The following is an 8,472-nucleotide window of genomic DNA, read 5'->3' as shown; positions in this document are numbered from 1 at the left end:
TCATGCTCTCTATTCGGGCCACCTTTGCCAAAGGGACCTCTTCAACAAGCTTGCTCTTTTCCTTCCCAACAGCAGGCCTCTTCCCCTTGCTCTTCTCCTTTCTAACAGGAGCATTACCTAGGTCCTCAGGAGGGTTATTCGGAGCAGAAACACCCTCTCTAGAAGGTTACATACCATATTTATTAAAGTTCTCCTCATAGGCAACCGTACAAATATTGTGCCGAGTGACTGGAAGGGACAAAATGTGGTTGGACAAGTCCCTTAGTCTCAATGTGGGGAGTGGCTGACTGTAAGTTTGAACTCGGTGGAAAAATTGACAGACGCCTTTTATGTCATACGCCATAAAGTAACTCCTGATGTAGCTTCCAACCTTTGACATGGTTGCATCATTAGTGCCGCCCAGCCACTAATAGCCATCCTGGCTAAAGTAGAAGTACCCAGTTAGAGATGGAAATTTATACCGCGGGGATGGGTAACCGCGGGGACCCGCCCCTAATGGGGTGGGGATTCCCCATCTTGGTGGTTAATGGGGCGGTGGTGGGGGACAATTTCAATACCCGAAGCGGGGATGGGGCGGGGGCGGGGATAATACTATCCGCACCATATCCGACCTCGATATAGATATATATAATTTTTTTTGTTTTTTTTTCAAACTTTGAGACATATTTAGTTTTTATTTTCTATTATGTTATGCTTTTTTTAAGTAGTTTTATCTTTTATCTTCTATGAATTATGAATGTATAATAAATATTAGTGAGAATATTGGTTTAATTTATTTTTTTCAATTATTTTAAATTAATGTATTTTTTTTCATTTTACCTTAATGGATACCCGATGGGTTCCCCATAACCGATGGGTATTCCCCTACCCCGAATCCGTTGGTTATTAGACGGGGATGGGGCGGGGATGGGGGTATAAATAGGTAATGGGGATGGGGGCGGGGATTACATTCCCCGTACATTAACCGACCAATTTCCATCTCTATACCCAGTCCTATTCTGGCCTAGATTTGATTTTAGCTCAAAATAGTAATTCACCTCGAAAGGCGAAGGATATGGCTAACCTAACTCAGCATACAAGATAAAAACTGCTGACAAGTACTTGATACTTTTTGGTGCAATCTGAGTTGAAAAAATTAGCTACGTACCTGAAATACGGTTTAAAGGAAGCACCATACCTTGCTCTATGGGGGCCAAACCACGCTATCCAGTTTGGCTAAAGATGGTGAGCCAAGTGATCTCGAGCAACCCTAATGCATCGGACCTGACCGACAAGTCCACTATCGACGATGTCGTCAAGCTTGGTAGTGTAGAACGAGAAGATACCCATCTATCTCCTTCCCCCATTTATAAAATCCATGGCTCGGTAGCCTCGTCCTTAATATGGTCAACCCTAATCTCTGAGGGTTGACCCCTGCTGTTCAGAGGCATTCCAGCCTCACCGTAAGAGCCCAGGGGATTACCTTGGATCACGTCATGCTCCTTAGGGCACCTCCGAACAACCCTAGGCTCAATTTCAGACTCAACTTGATCTACTTCCAGCTCCTCCTCTTGGTCGGCCGTAGGCTCCTCTTCCTGGCCAGCCTCTGGTTGTTCAGTCTCCTCAACTTGACGGATCCTCCCCCTTGCATGAGTTTAGGAACGTGGAGATCAATTGGAGGTGCCTTTTGATAAGTTTCGCCAAGTTTGGATGTTGCTCGGAAAACTGGGCAACAATCACAATAGTCGCTAGTGCAAGAAGATCTCTAGATGCAGAAGTCGTTTGTCCAACAGGCAAGGTGTTAGCACACTCTGGTGGACAATGTAAGTCCGAGACTTAGGTAGGAAGTGTCTCCACCCATGGTTCAAAATTCAAAAAAATCTTCCGTAGATCTCACCACCTATTTGCTCAGAATAGTGGTGATGTTGAACTTTAGGTTCCGGAGAACCACTGTTCACTTCAAAGTCACTTGAAGAGCTACCCAAAGAGCTCTCAAAGGAAGAACTAGTTGAGCAATAGTCTTCAGACAGAATACGGAGTAAGTCCTCGTCGATCCAGCTATCACCTGCCCAATAGTCGTGCGTGTTCATCTATGCAGAAAGACAAAGGGAGGTGAACAACAGGAGATCACAAATATGATAAGGATAAAAACATGGGCTAACATGCCAATACTTGTGCGTACCAACCGACCAGCCCATGGGTGTCAAGCTATGAACCGGCTAGCTTATGGTTGGTTTGCCATAAATCGGCCAGCATCTGAAAGTTACACCAAGAACTGGCTAGCTCATGTTTTCTTCACCATGAACCAACCAATACAAAATTCAACCCCAAAAGGGCCGGATAGAGTTCCTGGAAAGGAACTAAGTATCAGCCAAAAGTCTAATACTAGACCAAGAACCAAGCAAGGTCTCTAATAGACCCAAAGCACTGGCCAGGTCCCTAAGTGGATCAAAAACCATATTTTTTTTAAGATTTAAAGCTACGTTCTTCATGTTCTTCGAACCTTGAAGATCAAAATCTCAAAACAGAGCACAAGATTCGATCTTTTTCATCAAGAAGTTATACATTATGCATCCTAAAGCTATGGAACGAATTATAATGTATAAAAACTATCCTAAGGCATGAGAATCAAAAAGTTCATAAAAGCTCTAAAACTCATCAATGGCATAAATTCAAAGAACGAGAAAGAAAGGGAAAGCTTTGAACTTACCCACTAAGAAGAAGCAAGGAGGCTTGAGCTAGTCCTCACAATAAATGTGGGTGTTAGAAACTTGAAAATCCACAAAGAACTCAAGCTCACAAGTTTTCAGGTCTATGGAGTCTTTGAGAGAAATTTTGCTTAGAGAATATAAAATGAAAAGTAAAGAATGAAAAGAGTATGATGCACTTATATATAGTTTCTTGAAAGTTTTCTCCCAAAAAAACTTAATAGAAAATTAATACCAAAAAAATAGGTATGCATGGGAAAGAGAAGACCAAGAATGACAACATGAGAAAGTGTGCAGCCGTCACAAAACTTCCTACATTGATCAACGTAAAATTTATAACTGCCATAAAATCACATCAATCAAAGAGTCCAATACCTGACTATGCATACCTGCATGGGAAAGGATGTTGCAATACCAAAAAAAGTATAAAGTCCCTACCTAACCAGATATCTAAACAGGGACATTGGGGGGGGGGGGCAAATTTTATCCTATTTTTTGTCCACTTGACGTGGCATCTCCACATGGCAAAAAGTAGAAAATACGTTGAAGGCAGGTTAGCACTAACCTGCTAGGATTAGCGCCGTCCAGCCTCCTAACCTTTGAGATTCCATGGTTGTACGGTGGACATAAGCAGAGACAGATGAACAAACCTACCAGGTCCTGGCCAAACCTATAGCTGGCCAGCCAGGGGTGACAACCTCCAAGTACCGGTTAGCCTTCAATAAAGCTGGTTGACCAACTATACAGAAACGCACAACACTTGTAAGCCTACTAACTCTCCTTTAATACTCACTTAGGAACAGTTCAAACTGCCCACAAAGATAGGGGCTCTTCATCAACAAATAACAATCCTATTATTGAGGGATTATTAATTATATATTTTGTAATGAAAATATAGTGCAACTTCCCTATTTTGTAAGAATATTTCTAAGGCTAGCCGTCGAATGTGGAGGCTAACCTTTGCAAGTTGAGGACAGGTTTGTTCACCGTTTCCCTGTAGAGGCTAAGTTCCCTTAGTCGAACGGATGCTCCCTTGGTGCCAAAGTCAGTTTTTGGTTGGCCAGCTTGTGCACAGATCCTGGCCAGCTGTAGGCTCACCCTGGCCAGCCTATAGGCTTCTCTTGCCTGGCCAGGGATGTTGGTACAACCCCTTGAGAGCTCGCTTCACTCTTTTCGATTGCTGCTTGACGATTTTGCCATACCTTGTATAGAGATACTGTCTTGCTACCGATAAGGTTGTACTCTACCTGTACTCTATATTTTGGCTTACATGGACATGCCACGTTAGGTGGATAAAATTTGGAATAATATCTAATATTTATTATCGTTCCACACATGATAAACATAAACGAGACCTGATCCTAATCAGACTCCGTCTTGGTTAGCTAAATTCACTGTCAACACATAATCCTACTATTTTTCTTTTTTTTAAAAAAAATGAATATATGGAGAAGTTATAGTTATTATTATTATTATAATTATCACAAATATATATACTGTATATTTCTTACACTTTTGAAATATATATATGTTGATATTGTTTATCCGTTTCTTTATAGTATTACAGTTAACGTTACCAGAGAGTGAAGATAGTATATTTTTCATGGGTTTAGTTTATTAAAAAAATGAAAAATTAGATAATTCATAATGAAGAAAACTTAGGCTGCAACATGACCTTCATTAGTAAGAATATTATATAAATATATAAATATGGTACAAGATTTAATATGTTCCTAGCTGAGATCTATTATTTTTATTGTGATGCTAAAATTTTATTGCATTATTGTTTATTTAGTAAATTGTAAATTGCACATATTGCACCGTATTATATACTGCATTTTTGAAGTACAATTTGAAATGGGAAATTTGACTTTCTATACTTACATATACCTAATATTTTGTCCCTAAACTAATACTTTTCTACACTGAAAATATATGAACACTTTTCCAAAACCCCAAAAATACCCCTCTTAAAAACTCAAACCCTTTCTACATTGAATTTTTTTTTTCAATTTTTCCGGGCTTTTAAGGGGTCAGGTCAGATGGGGCCCGATGCCGTCCGATGCCCGTCCGATGGGGCATTTTTTTGGGGTTTTGAAGTCGGGTCCAATGGGCCCGATACCAATTTTTTTTGGGTTTTAAGGTCGGGCCCGATGCCCTGATGCTCCGTCCGATGGGCCTTAAAAATAAAAAAAAAAATTGGTTTTTGTGCGGTACCGTGCGGGTCTCGATCGGAGTGGTCCGATAACGGTGCTGGTGGCGGTGGGTGGTCGTCCGTCGTCGTCGAAGGTGAAGCCGATGGTGGTGGGTGTGGGTGTACCGTGTGAGAGGGAGAGAGAGAACTTTTGAGCCTTTTGATTTTAGTTTTTCAAATGGGAGGGATATTTGTGGGAAATTAGTAATGTGGTCATATATGACCAATTTTAATAATTATGGATTTAGGAAAAATTTTTTAGGGTATTGTAAGCATGAAATTTCAAATTTTCCTTTGAAATTTTGCGGTATGATTGTGGTTTAAGAAATTGTAAAATGTGCATGTATGGATTGGTTTGAAAATATAACAATAATCCACACTATACCACCTCAAATGTTGTTATAGCTTATGTTCCTAGAGAGAAGCTAATGAAATGGGTCATATTTTTTTTTTGAATAATGAGCATATCATTAAATAAATAGAGTGTACAAAAAAGATGGACCAAAACCATACAAACAAGTTTTTAATTCATGTATGTACAACTAATTCACGAGATGACATAAATTAGGGATACTTCAAGAAAATTGAATAGCAAACTTGAAAAAATAACATAGTATAATAGTTGGAAAAAAATATTAAAAGCTAAACAAGTAAAGATTAAAAAAAAATGGGTCATAAATTTGATCTTTAGTGAAATTATAACTGTTACGAAAATTATGAACACTACGCAAGTATACGCAATCAAGTAGTAAAATCACACAGGTGAGGTCGAACCACAGGGAATTAGACTAACTACCAATAAATTATACTTATGATTCTATCTGATAAATCAATACTTTTTAGGAATTCAATAAAATAATTCAGAAACTTAAAATAACAAAAGAATATTAATCAAGAAGAGAAAATAGGGAGAAGAATCCTGTTATTAAGTTACCAATGTTAATGTCTAATTGCTATCCTTCTCTTGAAGTGAATGACAGATTATAAATTAACTTAACTCTTTTCAGATCTTTTAGGTTCTAAATCTCATGCTCTCTAATTAATCTCTTAATTAAACTAACATGAATTCAGCATTAAACAATAATCTATTTGTCACAGAGGCTATGTAAATACTCTCGTTTCACATCAAAATCTAGACTATCCAATTTTAGCATTCCCAATTCTCACTTTTCAGATTTCGAATTGAGATCATAAAACATGTAAAAGGTGATCAATCTTGCACATGGAAATTAAACACAAATATGAATAGTGTCCACAATCAAGATGGAGGAATGGCAATTATTCATTAACTAGGAAAAACTTAAACAACATTCATCATTCTCCCTAAATAGGAGTTTAGTTCAAAACATCCATAATCAAATCCATAATTAACATTGAAACAGAAAATAGCATAGAAAAATTAAAGAGAAGAGAAAGAACTAGTTGAAGCAATTGATTCAGGTCGCCACAAGCCGCTCTTCTAGCCTCCTTCTTTGTTTCTAGGGCTCCAAATCTGAATGAACCCTAATTTTCACGAACTCCCTCTATTTAAACCAAGTCTCATCTTTAAAATTCGTGAAATTACAAAAATGTCCAAAATCCCGTCACTGGGTCCCCGTCGCGACTGGCAATGCCCTCGTCGCAAAGGGGTTAAGCATCGAATACTTGAAAAACTTTCTGCCAGTTCCCGTCGTGACTGGAACAGGCAGTGACACAATATTTGGTTTTTCTTCTCGATTCTTTCACCACGCGTCCTCAATTCTTGTACATACTTTCTCTAAACACCCAAGGACCTGAAACAAAAGAATCAAGCGTAAAATAGCCCTAAAACTAGAAACAAAGAGTGAAAACTAACCGAAAATATGATTCGAAACTTAGACTAATTTTAGCCTAACAAATTCCCCCAAACTAGATTCTTACTCGCCCTCGAGTAAGATAACTACTACTAACTACTAATCTACTAACTACGCTATAAGATAATCACAATACTACTGCTCATGTGCTGTTCTCTTCCATTGCTCAAACTAGAATTTCAATTCCACCAACTCTAACAATTAATTTAGATGCTCAGTTTTTCACATACTGCACAAACACAAGATGACTTCACAATCGAAACAATGTTATAATGGTTTTACTCTTTCCAACCATTCCACTACCCGATAACTCATATGCTTGCATGCTTACCTCTCTCCACTAATGTTGACAACATCCTTTCAGAATCAATAGGGCTTTTTGAGGTTTAGAAAGTATGGCTTAGATATTTGGAAAATGAAAAACAATTTTGGCTAAAGATATCATAAGCACAAAAATAACCCACAAGCTTCTTCTAATTTCAAATTTCCCAAAGTGTTCCCACAACTAACCATGATTGAGAAAAAGAAAATTTTCTTTCTTTTTTCGTTTTTTTTCCCAACATCACTGATTTTTTTTTTTGAATCATGTTTTTTTTTTCATTATTTTTTTTTCAGTGATATTGATCTTACCAAATATCTCTTTTTTTCTCAATCTTGCAAGTTTTTTTTCTTTTCTATCTTCTCTCACACCATGTATTTTGCTCCCCCAAACTAATTATATAGCTTATGATATCATTGATAAAATAGTGAGGACAAAATTAACAGTGTGGATACATATTTCGGTTCAACAGGTGAAGAACAAAACAAGTTTAGGCTCAAGAGGGTTAACTAAGGATAATCATTTCATGGTAGGCTTGAAAGGCTCAAACTATCCAACAAATGCCTAAATCATATTCCTATTGAATGTTGTCAAGGATTTCGCCTCAAAAGAATAAGACATGCAAGTTCTAAGCTATCCAGCCAATCTTACCACAAACCATAGTAAAATAATTATAACATATTTCACAGATCATCAAATTGCATTCTTACACACGTTATACAAGCATCCAAACTAATCCAAAGAGTTAACAGAATTAAGCACACAGTTATTTTGCAATTTTAGAGCACATTACAATAAACAGTAGCACACAATTATCTTCTAGCTTTTTGCCCATTCCTAACTAAAAATAGAAAATTAAAGCAGAAAATTAAAAATAAATGCAAATTAAAATGCAGAAAATAAGATTTTTAAATCCCTCCCCCCAAACTAAAGATTCACATTGTCCCCAATGTGCTATTATATTCAAGGTGAGAAGGACTTACCTGAGCCCCCATCAGAAGGGGTTGGGCGAATTGGGGTTTTTATTTTGCTGAAGGAGGGTCCCGTCGCGACGGGCATGATGCCCCGTCGCGACGGGAATTGGCAGAAAGTTTCAAAATTTGTTCGTCGTCTTCCCAATCGCGACGGGCAATGCCCCAGTCGCGACTACTGTAGCCTGGTCCCTTTTTTTTTTCGTAAGAGGCCCAGTCGCGACGGGCAATACTCCCGTCGCGACTACTGTAGCAGGGGATCTTTTTTTTCACGATTTTCACGGTTTTAATATACAAATGCAAATCCAACCTAAATGCAATGAAACAAATTAAAATGATACCAAACACTTGTAATTGTTTTCTAAAAAATCAAAAGAAAAATAAAGTAAAATTAAATAAAAGATTGGGTTGCCTCCCAATAGTGCTGTCTTTATCGTCGCTCAGCTAGACGTTGACCGGGGTCTTCATA

The sequence above is a fragment of the Cannabis sativa genome, chromosome 9 (assembly GCF_029168945.1).
Source record: "Cannabis sativa cultivar Pink pepper isolate KNU-18-1 chromosome 9, ASM2916894v1, whole genome shotgun sequence".
Lineage (NCBI taxonomy): Eukaryota > Viridiplantae > Streptophyta > Magnoliopsida > Rosales > Cannabaceae > Cannabis > Cannabis sativa.
Note: the sequence above shows the minus strand (reverse complement) of the source record.